The sequence below is a fragment of the Zingiber officinale genome, chromosome 3A, assembly GCF_018446385.1.
Source record: "Zingiber officinale cultivar Zhangliang chromosome 3A, Zo_v1.1, whole genome shotgun sequence".
Taxonomy (NCBI): Eukaryota; Viridiplantae; Streptophyta; class Magnoliopsida; order Zingiberales; family Zingiberaceae; genus Zingiber; species Zingiber officinale.
Genome location: NC_055990.1, coordinates 144,920,073 through 144,943,291, shown reverse-complemented (window position 1 = coordinate 144,943,291; position 23,219 = coordinate 144,920,073). Strand labels below are relative to the sequence as shown.

The window sequence follows — 23,219 nt, the reverse complement described above, 5'->3', positions numbered from 1 at the left end:
ACTCAAAAATTTTCAATCCAAAATCACTCCAATCCGAATCCGAACCTACAAATTCTCAATTCAAATTTTTTTTTCCTCCAGATCGACTCAAATCGAGTCGTTCCTTTATGACACCGCTAACACTCTATGAATGAATAAATAAAAAGATCAAAATTTATATGTCAACAGAAATGAATATTATAAAAATCAACTTCTAAATATACATAAGCCTTGCGTGTTTTTATTTCCTACTGCAGAACACTTCTAAACTCTCCAATAGAAGGAAAGGAAAAAAGAATATATATCCATAACTTCATTCACTGTCTCCAACGGAAAAGAAAGAAGAGTGATTTAATTCCAAAATTAGATCAACAAAGTTGAGATAATTACCTTTTCTTCAAAGAAAGTGTACTAAGAGACACCTTTTAATTCTAGTGACTAATTAGCGTTATATTATTGGGCATATACCCAAATCCCTTGAGGGAATTGAATTCTAATCCCTCTATTAAAAAGTGTCTAACAAATGAAGTTGTAGAGAGAGAGAGAGAGAGAGAGAGAGAGATAGGAACGCATTTTAACATCAAATGATTTCACATAACTAAAGCCACTGAAGATTTACAAATGATGTCAATGGTGAATTTCACATCTTCTCTATCATTTTTCTCCTATAAAAATAACATCGCCTATAAATGTAAGAAAAGCTATGCTTGAAGACCAAGTAACAACCAACTGTGCAATCTCTAAGTTCGCTATTCACTCACCCCTCCCGCCCAGCTTAACCGTGATTTACCCTCTCTGGACATCTGTAGGGCCGGACCCAGGGGGCCGCTAAGGTCGCGGTTCCACCTTTTGCATCTAAGTTCGCTATTCACAAGAAGCTGGTTAGTACTTAGTACCAAAAAAAGGTGGAGAAGGATCGACTCGTGGAAGGTATTGAGGTTAGCCTGTGTGCCAAACTGTGCCACGAGGAGCTGCGAACTACACCATGAAGAGATAGTTCAAGTCTTCCACTGTCAGGCGAGTTTGGCAAGAACCTGATTCATCTTCACCGAATGCAGAAGCGACCATCTCCCTCTTCTTTTCCTGTGGACAAGCAAAAGAGATCAGCCGAATGAATTGTATAGACATTGTTCCATGATGATCACCACTAAGATTTATGATCCCGAGCATAATTATTTGATAATCAAATGTTAGACAATGGAATTGGTCATTGTGACTAAGAGAATCATTGTAAAATATACCTTGTTTCTCAATCCCATGGTTTGGCAGTCGAAACTACTTGAATGTATCCCCTACATGCATTAGCGCCTATCTAGGTTCCCAACATTTCTCACACTAATTAAGAGTTTGACCCATTAGAAAATGCTTACAAGAAGGGTCTCATTACTTGTATGAAGACAAGGAAAGTAACGCAAAAGATGGATGGAGAATTGGAGATTTAAGAGGGAGAGAAACAGAAAGGGTCATGAAATTTGGAAGGTCTTATTTCAAGAGCCAAGGGCAAAAAAAAAAAAAACTTGAATAACCATCTAATAATCGAAAACATATAGGATCTTTTAGATATTTGATGGCTCAAAAGATATGGACTTCTTATCCAATTTGATATTTCCTTAATATATTCAAGTCATATAGTCTGAAACTAAAAAACAAAAAAAAAATCTACTATTATTATCCAAAGACCTCATGGATAACTTTGAAAGATATGGATTTCTTATGCAAATCAATATTTGCTTTATCTATACATGCCATATAGCCTGAGACTAAAAGATTAATCTGCTATTAACGAAAGGCCTCCTATTTGACATTAAAACTCTCAGGAGATGGGCCAAGCACAGAATCTAATATTGCAAAGCTCTCATTAGTAATTGCTCTTACAAGTGGTGGTCACTAACCCACAGCGGAAAGGTTTCTACTGACAAACTAACCTCTAGAAGCCGATGGGATCAACTTTTTCACATCAATTATCAAAGCATGCAAATTATTAATTCAGCACTTACTCTATCATATGTGACTTCAGGTTGCAGACAGTAAAAATACAAAATCCTTGGAAAGATGCAAGTAAACGCGAACACTTTGGAAAAAGAAAATGTCCACCAAAAAGCATTAAAGTAAACAGCAGGTATGGTACCTGTAAAGCCAAAATACGATCTTCCACTGTGTCTTTCACAGTTAACCGTGATACAGTTACAGGACGCCTCTGGCCGATTCTGTGTGCTCTATCAATAGCCTGGTCCTCAGTAGTAGGGTTCCACCACAAATCCAGAAGAAGAACATGGCAAGCTACCACCAGATTTAGACCAAGACTTGCTGCCTTCAGAGACATGATCATCACAGTAACCTATAAGAATGGTATTTTCTTTAGATGAAACACACTAAACAAAAAAGAAGAGGCTTGGCTAAATAAACAGAATATTGCAGCATGAAGATTCACTTACAGACCTCTGGAAGATTGTTGAAATCCTTGATTGCTTTATCCCTAGCTGCAACAGACATTGTACCATCAAGTCTCCTATACTGTATACAAGATTCTTGCAAAGGAACTTCCAGTAAATCCAGCATCCTTGTCCACTGTGAGAAAACAAGGGCCTTTTCTGAATGCTGACAATTTGGTTTCGATTTTTCCTTCATTTGTAGTCACAAAGCATCGCTGTGAAACTGTATTGATCCCATTTGGCAGACAGTCATCACCTTCTTCCTTAGGTTTGGAAGAGTTACAATCAGGAGATAACATTGAGACCTGGGCAGTGATTGCAAAATATCGAGAGCTGCTTTTACTTTAGAAGAATAAGAGCATCCATTGGATTTGGTTGCATCTGAGATGTTAGAACTACAGCCGGTGGAGTGGCAGACCTCAACAGGCATGTCACATATGGAGGTTGCAATTGTACTTCTAGAAAATACTGAAGCAGCAGTTAACCTAACTTTGCAATCAGCTGACGGGCAGATATAATCATCACCATTAAAACGCTCACGGATACACTGATTGCAGAAAACATGTCCACACTTTGTAACAACTGCATCTTCAGGTGGATCCTGTAAATGTCATTAATCTTAATCAAAGCGGATCCTGTAAATGTCATTAATCTTAATCAAAGCCTCACAAAATTTTCCATTTGCAACAAAATTTTGTATCCTTAAACAACAAAAAGTAGAATAAAAAATCAAAATATGAAACATATTGGGAATACAATGTCACATCAGTTTCACCATGGTTAAAATGTTATAGTAGTAAGGATAACTGAGAAATGCAAGAAATGGAGATGGGTATCAGGAACTTTCAGATAACACATTGTGGGAGTCATGTAATTTCGTATGAATCATATAGGTCTAATGTACTACGACAAAAAAAAACAAATGAATGTCAAAAGATAAGGTGGTTTGACTATGATCACATTAGATCAGAAGGAAGCCTACAAAAATCTCAACTGAAAACATGATAAAAATATTTGGTTAGTCATTAAAAAAAATAATTCATACAACAATTACTGGTTTGATGAGACAATATAACTCCCCCAATTTTGAGACTTGTATTAACAAATTTTAGGACATTTAAGTGCCACTTCATCTACAATCCTGCAGAAGTGAGAAGGGTAGGTTGTCCAACATAACTAATAAATATTTCATTCAGGAGTGCTACTTATGATATAATATTAATAAAATTCCTTTCTTTTTTTTTAGAACTAGAGAATACCATGAAAACTTGTTCTAACACTTTCTTATGTTTTTGTAGTGAAATATTTTACATACTACTACAACAACAACAACTAAGTCTTATCCCACTAGGTGAGGTCGACTATATAGTAAAATATTTTACATAAATCCTAAAATATTTTAAAATTATGAAGGGGCAATAGACTTGAAGATCTTTTTCATCTGTCTATAGAAGAGTTCAATTTTCACTACCCAATAACTACAACAACCAAGCCTTAGTTATAAGATCTTTTATCCCACTAAATGAGATCAATTATATGGATCCTCCTACATTATTGGGCCTTGTCGAAATGAATTTTATCTTGTTTTATTATTACTAACCAAGTCTCATTTTTCACTAACTAAAATAAGAAAATTTGGCGGGGGTTGGTAGTAAGGAAAAAAAACAAAGGTATATAGTTTAACAAAGATCAATAACCAAAACAGTTATCATGACAGTTGACTAATCACATGCAATACGTCACTTACATTGCATATCGTACAGATAGCCAAGCATGCTTCCAAACAGGTCAAGAGATCCTTCTGTTTTTCTTTGGGGAGCTTACTCGCTATTTCTATGGAAGACCTCTCCACAGAATTGGAACCATACCCATTTACCAGAAAAGGATGATCACAAGCTTGCCTAAGCCTTAAGAGCATCAACAAAATATTCACATAGTTTTGTTTGACAGTTCCTTCATTTGCATATACCTAATAAAACCAAAAAAAAATTTTGATACTCAACATGCAATTGTACAAAATGTAAAATCTAAAAGAAAATATGGTTTTAAAAACAAATCAGAAGCGGATTGATCCCATACATATATCATCTAAAATGAACTTTCAAATATGATAAAACATATCATGGACTTTACGGTTTCTCAATTTTACTTATTCTACACTGAGAATCCAACCAGAACATAAGTTAATATCTAGGAATAAAGATCCATAAAAATAACTTTAATTTGTTCAATGATGCAAAATTAAAGAAATATCTAAAAACACTCAGAAATGCAAGTGTACCAACCTTAAACTGTTCTCTTGACTCAGCTTCTAAACGTGTGTAGAAAGCTCGTTCTTCCTTGGAGAAATCCACCTTCTTCAAAGTAATAGTCTTAGATGGCAAAGTAATAATAGGCTCGCCATCAAGCATAGTTCCTGAAAAGAAATTCAAAATGATTTTAGTATCCAAGTATAAATTGAGCATCTTTGTTAGAAAAAAGATTGTCCACAAAGAAGAAATCAAATGTCCCGAAAAATATCTACTTCTAAATAACCTGAATAGGCTAGCCAACAAGAATATGGTCCATAATGCAAAGAGAAAAACTTGTTGAGAAAAAGAAAAACATTATATACAAAAATTTGGTGAGCATCTAGAGAAACATCTAGCATGAAAAAAGAATTTGTTAAAACACATGATCCATATTCTCAGGTATATTTCTGACAGATGAGTGGTGAAGAATAATAAGAGGCTAAGGCCATAATTGTGAACGTTCAGTTCTAAAAATGATGCAGTTTAATTAGTTGGCAAAAAAGCCACCATAAAGATTTACAGAAAGAACACATGTTCACCACCTTAGGGGAGTAAAAATATCCGACAGAAAAAGTGATCACCACTTACACTTACTCGGGAAAAAAAATGAAATGTTAAGTAAAAGGGAAATCATAATACACCACAACAAGCAGAAACAGAAAGAGATGGATCAAACTGATGAATTTGTTAAATAATATACAGTTAGAAATTCTGAAATCTTAATAAACCCATATCTTGCAATGTAAATTTTAAACAGTTGAATTAGCAAGACAAGAACTTCACCTTTAGTGCGACGTAACATTATAGTCTTCAAAATCAATTTAAGTCTTTCATAGCCTTTTGATGGATTACGACTAATTGGATTCTTTATCATGGAACAAAAAGATTTGTAAGCATCTAATGGACCATAACGGAGAAATCTGAAATAGCTATAAAGGTCATCAACTGCATTCTGTATGGGAGTACCAGACAAACACCACCTTCTCTTAGCTTGCAGACCCCAACATGCCCTTGCAACTTGAGTCCTATGATTCTTGATGCTTTGAGCTTCATCCAGAATTACCCTAAACCAACTAACTCTTGCAAGAGGTCGAGCAGCTGATTCAACATTCCCATCTTTCACATTCTTTCTCGAGGCACTCAAAGTCTCCTTTCCTTTCTTATCAACCATACTTTCCATGTGACCATCATAATTTTCTCTCTCATCATCTTTATCAGCAAGTGGCTGCTTAGGAACTTCCATGCTTACAATAGAATATGTAGTAAGAACAACATCATATTTTGCAAGTTCGTGGGCATCTTTCGTTCTATTACTTCCATGATAAACCAAAACTGACAAATTAGCACTGCATGCAACTTTAGTTTTCAATTCCTCAGCCCATTGCCGGAGAACACTTGTAGGGGAAACAACTAATGTTCCTGCTGCAGGGCTACTCTTTATGGGCATAATCTCCTGATCCCCCCTTCTCTTCAATACACTGGCCATTGAGGAACTGCAAACCCGGAGCTGCTTTGCTTCATTAATCTTAGAAATGTCATCTTCCTCATCATCATCCAGGTTTAGAGGTTCAATTTTATCGTGATTTCCAGCAGAAGGAAATGGTTGAGGAGATGGAGATCTCTCCATCAGGATTAGCGCAATTGTAGATACTGTTTTACCAAGTCCCTGGAACAAAAACATGCATGAGACTATTAACCATTGTCGAAGATATTAGCACCTATAAAATAAGATATTAGCAGGTAATGGACTGCACAAACCTGATCATCAGCAAGTATGCCACCACAACAATGTGTGCTTGAAGTTTCCTTTTGTACCATCCAATGTAAAGCTATACGCTGTAAAACAAGATATTTTCCTTTTAGTTCAGCAATAATAAAAATAGTTATCGAAAATATCAAATGAGATGTATTAGATAAATGGGCTTAAAAAAAGGGACCCATTGAGTTGAACCTGATGTCTCAGCAAAGAAACTGCCAACGCTCCCTCAGGTGGACAGGCCTCAGACATGGGCTGAGAAAGATCCTGCACCTGCACATAGCTAACATCAATTATAGCATATATAAAGTTAGAAATAATATAACAGTTGTATGTTATTCAATGAGCACAACTACATCAAAAATATATAGGGCTGTATACAATACATCACGTGGAGCTAAACTACAATTCCCTCCGACTAGGGCATAGATTGATCCATGCACATCTTGTTCTACCATATTGGAAGAGCAACTTAAAAAAAAAGGGTAGCACTGACAAGAGGCCTGGATGGAACAATAGTTTATCCATAAAGAAAATACAATTTTTTAGCTCTCTCTAGAACTGAAGATACTAGTAGAGACCAAAATCTTTCAAAGATGGAAAAAAATGAAGAATTGAAAATAAAAAAAGACTACAGTTCCAGCATCTAGAAGGAAAAAGTGGAGGCATGTCTAGAAAAAACATGAGAATAGCAGGGAATACCAAAATACTGCATGCTTATTGGTGAAATTAAATAGGCAAAACATATGCTATGAAAACAAATCTGACTCCATATCATGTTACGACTCAGCACCATAACTTTATTGACACAATTTTATGACTCAGGTGCAGAACAGCCTCAGTTACAGACTGTCATGAAGGCACATGAAAATAGATGGAATAAAACCACCACAGCAAAGGCTCATATAAGTAGTAGTTACTTTTAAATAAATATAACATATATGGAATGAGATTCAATTGTCATAAATAAAATTATGGTAAATAATTTGTTAATGGACTGATCTTAGTAGAAAAAATCAGAGAGGGATCGGCCAGTCAAAAGAGCATTATGTCTTCTGTATCATCAAAATAAAATTGCGAGAATCTAAGTTGGCAAAAATAATTTTGAAGTAAATTGGCAACATTATTAATATATATGAATATATAATTGATTCTCAACAAAAACCTGGGTTCCACTAATATTCAAATGTGCTCGCCATAGCTTGTGTGTCAACTAGACTGAGGAACAAAGCATAGCATAGCTCACACACATAAGAAAACAAGTGAAAAAAGTTGAATGCACATTTAGTGTCTTAGAGCATGTGAAATGCATGTCAATTAACCTTCAGAACTGCATCTTTTCTCTGTGCCAACCAACATTAAATGAATTTTTAACAATGATAGGATAAACTAGGATCATGAGAAATGCGCCTATGAGAGAGATTGAAAGCAATGTACGAAGTGATGGCCAACTACCCATTGTCTTAATCTGACAGCTGCTATCTAAATCATAAGTGTAATAGAAGCATAAATAAATAAAGGAGCAAAAATTGATAAGAAGAAAACAACAAATTCAAAGCTAATTTTTAAATAACAATAGCACTATATATTTAACTTGATTCCACTAAGGGCATTGTCTCACGTTGGAAGTTATCAGTTAGGGAAACAGTTATATATGTATATATATAGATATCAAATTAATTATCAATTAAGAAATCACTAACCTGCAGAGCTAGCTGGATATTCAATCTTTCATCCTTTTGCCTCATCCCACCAAACCTAGACAAATATGTCTCTGTAAATCCAGACTGATCTACTACTGTAGGATTACTTGTATAAAATGGGTGTGGTGGTGGTGGGTAGGTAGAGTTTCTAATATCATCAAGGATGCATGTGTCAGCATCATCATCCACACTTACATATATGAGACCATCATTATCATGATGCTTAAGATTACTCATGTAGCTCATGGCACCACCATTGTCATGGTGCTTAAGGCTATTCTGGTGGTAATGAGATATTTGTGCCTGATCATCTCTGCCTATCATTGACGATATATTTTGCTTCTTATTAGGCCAGTTAGTCAAAGAATCAGAGAACAAATTTTCCGACTCATTCATCACAAATAATTCAGTATGACTAGAGGTAGAATTTCTACTTGGAGGGTCTCTCTTGCGGCTGCCATAAGAAGAAGAATCTATACTAGATTCACTTTCAAGACTAAGATCATCAGAATTGTTCTGCCCTGCACAGGCATCTAGCAGTGGTAGAACAGTATCTGACATTAGGAAGTCTTGCAGTAAGGATCCGGATTCCGCAGTCGTGTCCAACTCCACTTCACTGCCTCTGGATAAACTCAGAGATGGATGTCGTTGATCCTCATTTTCATGCTTAACTATATCTTCCTTCTGATGTGAAAAAACTGGATGAGAGAATTGGCCATGGAATGTGTTCCTAGTACCATCAGTATGTGAATCTCTGCGAACATAGCTGCTTCCACAAGCATTATACATGATGCCTAATGGCTCAGTAGCATTCAATGTGGACTTGGAATCATACAAATTTTGGCAAGTTAAACTAGGATCAGTATATGAATAAGGATCGTGAAATAGAGAAACCCTCTGAGTGGATCTTCTTTCATTATTTCTCTCAGTGTCAGTTAGACCAGACAAATCAGTTATCATAGTGTGTGAATCTGTAAGCATGAAATAAAAATACTATTAGAGATAATTGTTACTGGTATTAGCACAGTTACACTTAAAATGCCAGTTAACTTTGCAATGGATGAATAACAACATACCGTCTGCACAATGTTCATAGTCATGACTTCTCGTCTGCTTGAAGACCTTTTGGCCACTGTCCGAGAACAAATCATGACTGAATCCTACATAATGTGACATAATAAGGCTGGTTTTGTCAACATTATCAAAATTATAGCTCGGTGCATGTTGAAGCTGCTGATTGTGGAGGTCTCTGACCATCAGACTATTGCGGGAGCTCTCAACTAAATTCTTTCTTGTATTAAAATCATATTCTTGATTTGAAGGTGAAAACCAACTTGAAGGACAATCAAGTGCGTGCTTAGATTCAGCATGCTCTGAGGCATGTCTTATATCATCATTCCTAGGAAAATTACAGTTATAATTTTCTTTTGAACCCAAGGAAAATCCTACATTAACCTCTTTTTGGCAGTCTAAGCCACCAATTCTATCTGACGTACTCCATTGAGAACCAACTCTCCCACTGCATTCCTTATATTCTGTTGAACCTATCCACAATGACACAATAGTATGAAGAAAGAAACAGAAAAAGAAAAAAAGTCTAGTGCGCAAAGCTTCCGTAGATCTCGGAGAAGGGTCTATTGTATATAGTCTTACCTGCTTTGCAAGAGACTATTTCCAAAACCCGAACCCGTGACCTCCAGGTCACGCAGCAGCAACTTTACCGTTGCGCCAAGACTCCCTTTCAGTATCAAGAAAGAAAAGTAAATAATATTCATGCATGGAATATATCATATAACTAAACAAGTGCAATTATATAAAGATCCAAATTGCACCAATACACTGATAGGCCATACCAAAAATATAAGGTTTAGCAGAAAATTCGGCATCTACAGGGTATCCATGTAATTTGCCTTGGTGTAAACCTTCATATGTAATCTGCATATCACATCTCCAGTGAATTAGCATCCATCAATATTAAAAAGAATAACAACCATTACATAGGAATATAGGATAGCACCGTGCAAGTAGAGTTTTCAACTATTTTAAACTCAAGAAAAGCTCAACATTATTCAGATCATGTGTTACCAACAAGGTCTAATTTTATATAAATTAATACACCTATGGTAACTATGGTTTATAACTGAGATTTTAAGAACTTTACACTTATTGCAGTTTGGCTCAGTTGATCTTGGCCAATCCAAGTCCAGTTAGTTCCATGGAGGTTGAATGCAGCATCAACATAAGAGAGGTATGATAAAAATCAAATTCTGATCACTTTGACACATTCTTTCAGCTACTTAAAGTTTGAAATTGCTCATAATATTTATCCAATACTAGAATCATGGAAACTGTTGAGCATTTAGGAAATCAAATTTGTAAAATTATAATGTCTAATATTGTATAAGTAAATATACCTATTGGTAAAGACAACAAACTGATGTCTCAAGATGGCTACAGAATTTCGCACTTATTGCAGTTTGGTTCAGTTGATCTTGAGTCAATCCAAGTTCAATTAGTTCTGTCTAGGTTGAATCTGACATCAAAATTACAAAACTATAGACAAGATAAATTATGTTTGTTTCAGTACATTCTTCAGCAAATTAAAGTTTGAGATCTTTCAGAATATTCATCCAATATTTGGACAACCATGGCATCTGTTAATCATTTGTCAAAAGGGCATCAAACTCATGATTTAAAGTGTCGTGCTGAGACAGTCGAAACGGACGAAACATCTCGTTCCGCTCGACGACAAGCACCGGTACGACCCCGGCACCAGACCTGCGACAGGTGCGACGTGTTGTGCGACCCCGTGGTCACAGCGGAGGGTCACTCAACCCTGCAACAACAATGGAGGGGTCACATAACTCTTCCGCCGTCGTCGCGGAGGCATCGTGCGACCCTGCGGTCGTTGCAGAGGGGTCACACGGCCAACGCGGTCCCGCCGAAAGAGTCACACAATCCCCACGGCCATGGCTGGTCGCGCAACCACACGACAACGGTGAAGTAGTGGGGGCTCGCGAGTGGTGTCGGATTTCATATTTTTTTTTAATTAAACTTACGTTAATTAATCAACTCCTAACTATAATGGAGATAATCTAAAGAGACTTTATTAAATCCTAATAAAATTATATAATTAATTTTATATTTCATTTATTTTAATTTAAAAATTATAATAAATTTTTTATTTATCTATTTTCATATCTTTTCCTTTTTTTAAAGATTATTTTTTAAATATTTATGTTAAATATTTTAGTTTTTAATTAATATATTTTATATTTAAAAAATACCGAAAATATATCGGTATGGCACGATACAGTACCAAAACCATATCATTCCGGTCCAGGACAACTTGAAAAACAAAGGTTGTTTCCTATGCAATGGGGCCTCACTTGGCAGGGGAATGTCCCAAGAGAGAGAAGTTAAGTGTTTTCTTAGCACAAGAAAACGATGAAGGCCGTGAACAGGAAGTTGCTTCTCTTGTAAATCCTTTACAGTTGTTAAATTCAATTGTTCGTTATGATGCTAACAAAAATGAAGGAAACATGGAGGTATACGAAGAGTCTACTAGCAAGGTTGCGGGGACTATGCTAGAGCAAGAGGCCTGCGTACCGGAGTGTTCGACGAGGACGTCGAATTCTTCTGGTGGGGTTGGTTTGTTAGCCCCCTAACTTGGTGGCAAGGCTGGACACGAGGATTGGCTCGTTCCTCCTTTGATCCAGCCTAGTGAGCATGTGCGTGGGGCGCGCAACATGCGAAGCAGCGAAGCTTTTGGGCGGCACTGGGTTGTCCAAGCCCAAGTCTTGCAGAAGGCAAAGACTCGGCAAACCAACGAGCGTGGCATGTGCGCAAGACATGCAAGCAGCCAGCAGAGCGGGGCTGCCTAAGCCCAAGTCATGTAGAAGGCAAAGACTTGGCAAATCAGCAAGCATGACATGCAAAATATGTCAAGCAATGGAGCGACGGCATGGGGTTGTCTAAAGCCAAAGTCTTACAGAAGAAAGGCTTGGCAATGATCCGGGCGTGGCTTGTGCATAAGCCATGCCAAAGTAGCGGATGCGGCAGTACGCAGGGTGCTGCCCAAGCCCAAGTTATGCACTATGCAAACTTGGTAATCTCTCGAGCATGGCATGCCAAAACAGTGGAGACTTGTGACAGTGCGCAGGGTGTTGTCCAATGCACCAGACATGCAGTAGCAGACTTGGTGATCATGCGAGCATGGCATGTGTACTGGGCATGCCAAGCAGCAACAAAGGAGCGGACAGACGGACTTGTCCGTGGTGCGGACAAACGGACGTCCGTGGCGCCAAAGGCGGACGGATGGACTTGTCTGTGGTGCTAAAGAAGCGGAGCCGTTGTGCGAACACTGGACGGACATATGGACTTGTTCGTGCAGACTGACACTTGGTGTGGACTAATGCAGCAAAGTCATGCAGCGAAGCATAAGCAAAGCATGCTGACACTTGGCATGAACCAATGCAGCATGATGAAAGAGCAAAGCAGGCTGCCGCTTGGCATAATGTCAATGCAGCCTAGACATGTGGACAAGAGGGTTTTGGAAGTTGAGTTAGTTTTATCCATGTGGCACAAGTGGTTAGTGCAACCACGATGTAACTCCTTTGTAATTGCCGCCTATGCATGATAAATAAGCATGGTGGGTTCATTGGCAAGAGGGGGCCAAGGGTGTTAGTGTGTGCCAAAGGAGTGTGCAACGTTTCTTTATTGAGGCTAATAAAAATTGAGAGTTTTCTTTGGTGTTGCCTTCTTGTGGCGTTGCCTTGGGATTTCCTTGTGCCTTTGTGGTGCATTCGTTGGTAGGCTAAGAGTCAAGTGCGGGACTTGACTGCCGCGCAGGAGATTTTTTATGGTAAAAAATTACCAGTTGTCACAGGGGTAATTTTCGACCTTCAAAAATCTCCTGCGCGGCAGTCCCGCACTTGACTCTCAGCCTACCAACGAATGCACCACAAAGGCACAAGGAAATCCCAAGACAACGCCACAAGAAAGCCACAGCAAACAACATCAAAGATTACAGGAAAACTCTCAACCTTTATTAGCCTTAAGGAATACAATGGAACAATACAGAATCACTTACAAATCGCTCTTGATCCACCCATACAAATCCCTCACGATTTGCTTACAATTCTTCACAATTTGCCTTCACAAATTCCCCACGAATTTGCTCACGATACACACTCCTTTGGCACACACTAGCACCCTTGGCCCCCTCTTGCCAATGAACCCACCATGCCTATTTATCATGCATAGGCGGCGGTTACAAAGGAGTTACATCGTGGTTGCACCAACCACTTGTGCCACATGGATAAAACTAACTCAACTTCCAAAACCATCTTGTCCCCATGTCTTGGCTACATTGGCACCATGCCAAGTGGCAGACTGCTTTGCTCTATCATCATGCTGCATTAGTCCACGCCAAGTGTCAGCATGATTTGCTTATGCTTCGCCGCATGGCTCTACTGCATTGGTCCATGCCAAGTGTCAGTCTGCACGAACAAGTACATCTGTCCTCCCAGTGTTTACACAACGGCTCCGCTTCTTTGGCATCACGGACAAGTCCATCCGTCCGCCTTTGGCACCATCTGTCCGCCTAATGTTCGGTCTATGGCTCCGCTTCTTTGGCCCCGCACCAAAGTATGTATGCACGTCAAGTGCTCGGCCCACGTCTTCATTTCTTTGGCACCACGAACCAATCCGTCTGTCCACTCTTTTGGCGCCACGGACAAGTCCATCTGTCCGTACCACGGACAAGTCCGTCTGTCCGCTCCTTTGTTGCTGCTTGGCATGCCCAGTACACATGCCATGCTCGCATGATCACCAAGTCTGCTACTGCATGTCTGGTGCATTGGACAACACCCTGCGCACTGTCACAAGTCTCCACTGTTTTGGCATGCCTTGGCACATGCCATGCTCGAGAGATTACCAAGTCTACATAGTGCATGACTTGGGCTTGGGCAGCACCCCGCGTACTGCCGCATCCGCTACTTTGGCATGGTTCTTGCATAGGCCACGCCCGGATCATTGCCAAGCCTTTCTTCTATAAGACTTAGGCTTTAGACAGCCCCATGTGCTCCATTGCTTGACATATTTTGCATATCATACTTGCTGATTTGCCAAGTCTTTGCCTTCTGCATGACTTGGGCTTAGGCAGCCCCGCGTTGCCGCTCTGCTGGCTGCTTGGCATGTCTTACGCACATGCCATGCCTGCTGGTTTGCCGAGTCTTTGCTTTCTGCAAGACTTGGGCTTGGGCAGCCCCATGCCGCCCAAAAGCTTCGTTGCTTCGCATGTCGCGCACCCCACGCACATGCTCACTAGGCTGGATCAAAGGAACAACGAGCCAATCCTCATATCTAGCCTTGCCACCAAGTTAGGGGGCTAACAAACCACCCCCACCAGAAGAATTCGACGTCCTCGTCCAACACTCCGGTATGCAGGTCTCCTGCTCTAGCAAGTTCCCGCGACCTTGCTAGTAGGCTTTTCGTATACCTCCACGTTTCCTTCGTTTTCGTTAGCATCATAGCGAACAATTGAATTTAACAACTGTAAAGGATTTACAAGAGAAGTAACTTCCTATTCGCGGCCTTCATCGTTTTTTTGCACTAAGAAAACACAACTTCTCTCTCTTGGGGCATTCCCTTGCCAAGTGAGGCCCATTGCATAGGAAACAACCTTTATTTTTCAAGTTGTCCTTTTCTTGGACTGCAGAATGATTCTTCTTGCAATTCCACCAATGTTTAGCCGAGTCCTTCTTCCTTCCGCCTCCTTCCCTTTATGATTCTTCATGAATTTAGAAGGCGTAGAAGCTTCCAAACTCTCTTTGTTAGATTGGAAGTCGACCAAAGCATCCGCAACAACAATAGCACTAAAAAGATCCCACACATTCTGCCTTCAAAGTTTGATTTGTGCCCACGGTTGTAAACCGTACAGAAAGTTATAAAAGTTGTCCTCCTCGGACATGTTGGAAATATCCAACATCAAAGAAGTAAATTCTTTGACATAGTCTCTAACAGAGCCCTTCTGCTTGAGACGTTTCAGCCCATCTCGTGCAATCCACGAGACATTACTGGGAAGAAATTGTGCTTTCAACTCCTTCAACCAAGCCCAAGTGTCAATTTGTTCCCGCCCAGCATTGGCATTATCCACCATGCGAGTTCTCCACCATAACTTCGCATCACCACCAAGGTATATACTGGAAATTGTCACCTTCTCCATTTCAGGCACGCGGGCAACAAGAAAATACTGCTCCATGTCCCACAAAAAGTTCTTAAGTTCCTTGGCGCTCCGTGCACCCCCATAGGAATTGGGTTCTGGAACTTTTACCACAGGACGATCCCTTCCATGTTCTGCACTTGAAGAAACCGCTCTTCGCAGAACAACCATTTCGGAGTGCAATGCATCATAGTCTTTGTGGATCTACATGAGTTCCTCCATCAAAGACCCCCGAATTTGCTCCATAGAAGCCTCCAAATAAGCAACCTTCTCCATAAGATTGTAATCAGCAACATCTCCATCAGGGACAGCACCAATCAAGGCTTCAAGAAGAGAAACTCGTTCTCTGATTTCATGGTTGTCTACAGCCATCTTGCTTGAAATTTCGCCCAAACTTTGGCTATTTTTCGCCAAACGTGGCTCTGATCAAACTTATAATTAGCTAATGTCTGGTTGGATATAAATAATGTTATCTAAGATTTCTTAGCAAAATGAATCATATCAAATGTAGCTTAAACACAAATAACATACTGCATGAAGATTGCATAGCACCGTTACCAAGTAGGATATCAATAGATTTGTAGCAAAGTGTATAAACAAAGGATATGTTAAATTGTTAATAATTTAAAATTATTCAAGAGATTTTTCTTTTCAATCTATTTGTTTTTTTCTATGTTTTGTTCTTGTTATGCTGGAGCAATTTTTTCTATTCCTTGTCGGCTACTGTACCTTCATGCTTCTCTTCTAATGGGTTGTGTTTTTTGTGGACTTATTCAGTATCTTTTAAAAAACAGCAACTAAAAAATTTCAGAAAATACTATTTTAAATCCAAATCATTCAAAATGATATAAGACTAATCTGCAAACTAACAACTGTTCCCTTGTGATCCCACAATCGAGACTTACCTATTGATTTTAATTCACTCAAATGAGATAAATGATGTAAAAGCTAATGCTTCTGCAAAAGAGTAAATCTTGTGCATCTACGCCAAGAGAAGCTGCCAAAGAGGATAGATAATATTGTAGACTTGTGGAGGCAACAAATAGAATAAATGAGAGAAGTGGATAAGAGTGGAAAATATTTGCTACTCGTCATAGTATAATATAAAGACGAATCATCAAAAGGAGTAAAAGATGAAGAAAAATCACTAAGATGTCTCAACAGAAAGGAAATTAATATTGTGATACGTTCTAAGATTGTGTTATCCTATATACAAAATATGATATGGCAAAGATGAACTTTACAATGGATTAATATTGTACTGAATTATGATCCAACTTAATCCTCAAAGTAATCCAAGCAAACCTGCAAACATTTGTTGCTAGACCTCAGCCCATACACAATTGTTCAAGATTCTTGACAACACCACTATATTCTTGATCAAGATGCACTGTGGTCAGTTAGCTAAGAATGTTTGTTTCGCATGTGTTTGAGAGCTCCATCCAAGCTTGTCAAGTGCTCGAGTTCATTGCTCAACAACTTCAAAGTCAACCTCCTAATGTAACTTTCCAGTAGCTAGCCTTTGCATGTCATGATGAGATCTCTTGACTATTCAAACTAAAATCCGTCCTTCCAATCAATTTCTTAGCTACTAACAACTACAATGCCTACTTAAAAATCCATTCGTTGACCACTACAATCATGCCTCTTGTGCTTACCAACTGCGGATGTCATTTCTCCTCCTCATTGATCTTCTCTCTATATCTCCTATTTGTCCATTTGCTACGATATCAAATTTAAGATGTTGTATATAGCCTCCTATATCAAACTATTAACCACAACCCCACCTCCCCTCTGGTTTCTCCTTTTCCAGCAATCATGCAGTATCTCTGTTCTTTTGTGGATACCAAGGTGGATATATCAAGAAGCCATAATTCAAAAATTAAGATCAATGATTGAATATAACATCAAAAGAGTTAATTAAAAATGTTATCTGTAATTTAAAATTCCAGCTTTAATTCATTTGTAAAGTGAATGCTATTCAATCATTGAGCTCTATTGTATCCATCAAGTTTCATTTCTAAATATGTTGATTTGGCATTTATATCATGTGATTTTGATATTTCAGAGATGTATGGATATCTTTGATTTATCAAGCTTGATTTAAATTTGATTTTTTTAATATTCTCATTTATTGTGATTTTGATTTTTAAATTTAGTGGAGGTATCATTTTCTCTAAAATAATAATTTTTTAATTATTTCTTCGCATCTGTATTTATATGCTGGAGCATAATTGCAACAAAAGGCGGAAATTCTAGAATTGAACTTTTCCAATTTTAGGTAGCAAGTCCTCCAACCTTGCATAAAAGCCAAGCATCATGCAATTAGGATACAAGGCGATTTTAAAGAATCATGAGGAAGAACAAATTGAGTGATTTATGGTGACTTTCTAGAGATCTCTTCTTTAAGTAATATTTTACTCAATCTTAGGTTCTTTTAGTAGAAAAATACTTTAAAAACAAAAAATCCATTTTAAACCCAAAAAAAACTATCTCATTCCCTAAGCCTTGAACAGTGTTTGCAATTCAAGACGAAGTTATGAAACCAAACCTAGAACGATAGCAATAAATTTAATAAGAAGATCAAACCAGAGAAATTTCAGGTAGAAGGGGGAAATTTAGTATAACCTCTCCTAAAGCAGTCATCTATTAACTTCACAAACAAACCAGATAAAAGTAGCAGTCAATACTCTATTTTCCTAGACAAAAAAAAAAAAAATCAGAGGTTATTTCAAGTAGCTAGTATATTCTTCCATACCTTCCTGACCGAAGCCTAAAAGAACAACGCGGTCTGCCGACACAGTCATGATCGATGCATGTAATTTTAAAAAACTAACATAAGGTTTGAAATTCCAAACAAGAACTAGTCCAGAAAGAGCCTTATTGCTTCAATACATTTGTACCCTAAGATCCCCAATCAACAACAAAACAACATCTTCAACCCAACACAAACTAGACACGGTCTATAACTGCGCCGAAGATCGAAATTTCGAAATCACGCAATAAAAAGGGCCATTATTGAAACCCTAAATTTAGGGAAATTTGCCTGGGGCTGTTCGTCGGACGGAGGAGGCTGCGCCGGCTCTTCGTCGAGGATGGCGTACAAATCCTCGACGCTGATGGCGAGGTTTTCGTCGAACAATAGGTCGCTTCCCTCCTCTAGAATGTCCCACGAATTCCCCTGCGGGTGGTCCTCCATCGAAAGGAGGAAGCCAAAACCCTAATTGCTGCCCGCCGCAATAACTCGTAGTTGTCGCCACCGATTCAACACCCTTCCCCTCCCCGCAACGAGATTCCACCAAAACGAGGGAAAGATTACGAAGAAGAAGAAACGCCAGCGGTGGCGGCGGCGGCGGCGCGAGGAGGAGGAGGAGGGAGAGGAAGCGGAGGAGATCAATCGAGGCCGATGTGGCCGCGGCGGAGACGAATAAAGAATTAAGGACTCTTTTTATCTCGACTAATTAATTACGTTAGCCTATTAAGCAAACCTTTTTCTTTATAGTAGTGGACCTTTTTATAAAAAGTAAAATTATGCCGCCCTTAAATTGCATTTTGCCCCTTCTTCGTATGGTCTAAGGCAAATTCGTCCCGACTTAGCGTCTCCGTCGTCATCCAATGTTTTAACCACTGCATCGTCCTCTCGTCTCAAAAATACTTTTTTTTTTTCATATTTTCATGATAATCTCAATTAGTCTAATTGATTATTCCTAAAAAATAATCATCCCAACCTCATAAATGATAATCTAAATATTCTACTACAGTACCATACACTATGGACCTTCTTCTTCTTCATAAAGGGGTAGTGGTGCAGTTGTCTAGTCCTTAGGTCTCATAGCTTCTTCATATCCTCATGTGACAAAAGATGATTCGCTCGTCCTACCCTCACTAATCCGTCCATGGACCAACACAGAAGAGAAAAATCATGATTGACTATTAGTTATTAGTACAAGTGGCTAGGGGTGGCAACGAGTCCGGGTTGACGGGTTTGGCAAAACCCGAAATCCGCCCTGCCCGCCCTGTGAAGTCAACAGGGTGGGTCCGGGTTAGACCTGCTAGATCCATCATATTTAAAATATATATATTTTTTAATATTAAAATATTATAAATTAAATTTTTAATTATTATATATATATATATATGAGTTCAGGCAGGGTCAGTTAAATCCAGGACCCGTTCCGGATCCGCCTTAGACCCGTTTAGGCGGGTCTAAACCCACCCCACCGGGATGGATTTATTACGGGATTGGGTTTGAATCTGTCCCATTGTCATCCCTACAAGTGACCAAGGCTTAGGAGAGGATATACTCGAGGACGTTGAATTTTGGCCCTAAAATTTTATATGACAACACTCTGTATCTTAATCATCGCATCTCAGCTTTCTAGTTCTAGTTGTCTTCGTATGGCAAAAGGCGATTCGCTCGCCCCCAGTGCCTCCGTCAACTCGTTCCTAGGCCAATACGGAGGAGGTAAATCACGGATGACTACTAGCCATTAGTGCAAATGGCCAAGACATGGGGAAGATCATGCTCGGTCACGTCGAGTTTCGACCCCAAAATCTCATGTGGTAACACCTTATGTCTTAATTATCGCATCGCCCCAGGGACAGTCTAGTTGTCTTCGTGCTTTGATGCTTGCTCGCTAATTTATACTATTTTAATTTAAATACGCATAAATTAAAGTCTCAATAATTTGAATCGGAATTAAATTTAAATTATTTTGTATTATAATTTAATTATATTTGAATTAAGATTTAAAGTATTTATATTGAATTCAAACTCAAATTTTATTTCGAATAGTGTTAGAATTGAAATTATTTATATATAAATATCATATATATTTTTTAAACTAAAACTCAAATATTAATATTTTTATATTATTCTGGACTGTGCTTTTAAATTTGACTTCGAAAGTCAATTTACAGTTTGCCCCAGAGAAATATTTTAATTTAGAAAAAACACAGTTAAGTATAAGCGGTGTTCCGGTTTCGTCATTCACTCACTGAGTAGTGGCTTTTCTTTAATTGATTAGTGATGGATAAGCTGTCTTGCGTCACCAATATCGGTGGGACTAAACGTGTAAATTAGGAATTCTTTGGTGGCGATTTATTATTGCCCTAGTCTACTTTTTCAAGACCATTCAAAGTTATGAAAGGCCCGTGTGCGCCCTCGTGAGTGTTTAGTCTAATATCGTGTTTTAGAATTTAAGTTAGATTATATATTTAGTATCGTCTTTTAGTTTAATATCGGGTGCACCTTCTATACGAATTTGATGCATTAAATCTTATCCCTTGAGACAGTCTAATGACTACTACATAAGATACTTTCAATTTAATATTTATGATTTGAATTTTGATATAACATTGCCAACTTGATAGGTTACATCTCCATATGTGAACACTTATATTATTTTAAAAAATAAACTTTCACTTCCTTCTTCCTTCCACCTAAATATTGCACAATTCAATACTAAATACTATGTCTTAAATTTTTTTTAAAAAATAATACTAAATATTCATGAGTTGTTACATCATATCAAATCTGTATATATATATATAGAGAGAGAGAAATGATATGTTATCCACTTATATTGTACACCTAATATATTTTATTTCACTTTCTAAACCCAATAAATTATATCATAAACTTTAAACCCTTAGTTTTAAGATATAAGTCCTAAACTATAGGCTTTAAAAAAAAGGAAATGACTAGATTACATTTTTAAAGTCATTATTAAGGGTATTTAAGTAAAATTATCTTTCTATATTAATAATTAAATATAATTTAAGATGACATGTATTGCAATCCATTTTCTAGCTGGCTAGAATGATTTACTGTAAAAAAAAGACAATGCTAAATGGATATAATCTAACTAGCTAGAATACACTTTTAAGAAAAAAAAAATGTAGAACCGCCACATCAGTGGCCCCCCTAGAGCTGGTCCCACGGATATGGAGGGAGGTAAATGCAGGTACACAGGTGGAAAGTGCATGGCGGAGACGTTAACCCCAGGCAGGTAGAATACACTTTTAAGGTTATTATTACAAGTATTCAAGTAAAATTATCTTTCTTTATATTAATAATTAATTACATTTTAAGATGGCATGCATTGCAATCCATTTTCTAACTAGCCAGATTCTGATCAATAAAATTTATCGTAAAAAAAGAATAATCCTAAATGGCTAGAATTTTGTCAGCTAGAATACACTTTTAAGGTCATTATTAAGAGTATTCAAGTAAAATTATCTCTCCCTATATTAATAATTAATTACAATTTAAGATGGCATGCATTGCAATCCATTTTCTAGTTGGCCAGATTTTAGTTAGCAAGATTTACTATAAAAAAAGTAATGTTAAATGGCTAGAATCTAGCCAGTTAGAATATACTTTTAAGGTCATTATTAAGGGTATTCAAGTAAAATTATCTATCTCTATATTAATAATTAATTATAATTTAAGATGATATACATTGTAATCTATTTTCTAGCTGACCAGATTCTAGCCAGCAAGATATACTGTAAAAAAAGATAATATTAAATGGCTAGAATCTAGTCAGCTATAATATACTTTTAAGGTCATTATTAATGGTACTCAAGTAAAATTATTTCTCTCTATATTAATAATTAATTACAATTTAAGAAGCATGCATTGCAATCCATTTTTTAGCGAGCCAGATTCTAGTCAGCAATTTACCATAAAAAAAAAGGACAATGCTAAATGGCTAGAATCTGGCTAGCCAGAATATGCTTTTAAGGTCATTATTAAGGGTATTCAAGTAAAATTATCTCTCTCGCTAGTAATAATTAATTACAATTTAAGATGGTATACATTGCAACCCATTTTCTAGCTAGTCAGATTCTGGCCAGCAAGATTTATCGTAAAAAGAGTAATGCTAAATGGTTAGAATTTGACCAACTAGAATAAACTTTTAAGGTCATTATTAAGGGTATTCAAGTAAAATTATCTCTCTATATATTAATAATTAATTACAATTTAAGATAGCATGCATTGTAATTCATTTTCTAGCTGACCAGATTCTGGCCAGCAAGATTTTCCGTAAAAAAAGAACAATGCTAAATGCCTAGAATCTTGTCAACTAGAATACACTTTTAAGGTCATATTTAAGGGTATTCAAGTAAAATTATCTCTTTCGCTAGTAATAATTAATTACAATTTAAGATGGTATACACTGCAATCCATTTTCTAGCTAGTCAGATTCTGCCCAGCAAGATTTATTGTAAAAAGGGTAATGCTAAATGGTTAGAATTTGACTAGTTAAAATAAACTTTTAAGGTCATTATTAAGGGTATTCAAGTAAAATTATCTCTCTATATATTAATAATGTTGGTAGGTGGGCTCATATTTGGATGAAGGTCAATGTGATGGATGTCATGGAAGTAAAATCTATTAAGATTTTTCATAACAAGATTCTATTACAATTTTATCGAATCTAGGGTTTATGCACTATTTATAGAGATTATTGTAAATTTATAGTACAACAATAATCACAAGAATCATTGGATGTGATTGATTCTCTTGTGTAGAAAGAATTCTAATAAAGCTTCGATCATTTTGGAGTAGACACATCGTTAAACCACGATAACTCTTCTTCTTTCTCTTATTTTTCTTCTCCTTCCTCGTGTTTGTTCTCCTTTGTGTGTCTTTATCTTATTGCTTCGCGCGATCTCTTTTTCTCTTCCTCTTCTTCCGAGCCATGAAGTTGAGAGGTGTTGCCCCCTTCTTTGTGCAACAAATGGTATCAGAGCTACAGGTTTTGACATATTTCTTCAACATATCAGGGATGACTTCTGTGAAGTTTAATATAGTGATGTTTGATG

General features: G+C 37.5%; 1 pseudogene; it reads right to left on the bottom strand.

The window, feature by feature from the left end:
• Window positions 1-551: 551 nt before the first annotated feature.
• Window positions 552-18,840, bottom strand: LOC122052634 (annotated as a pseudogene).
• Window positions 18,841-23,219: the final 4,379 nt, after the last annotated feature.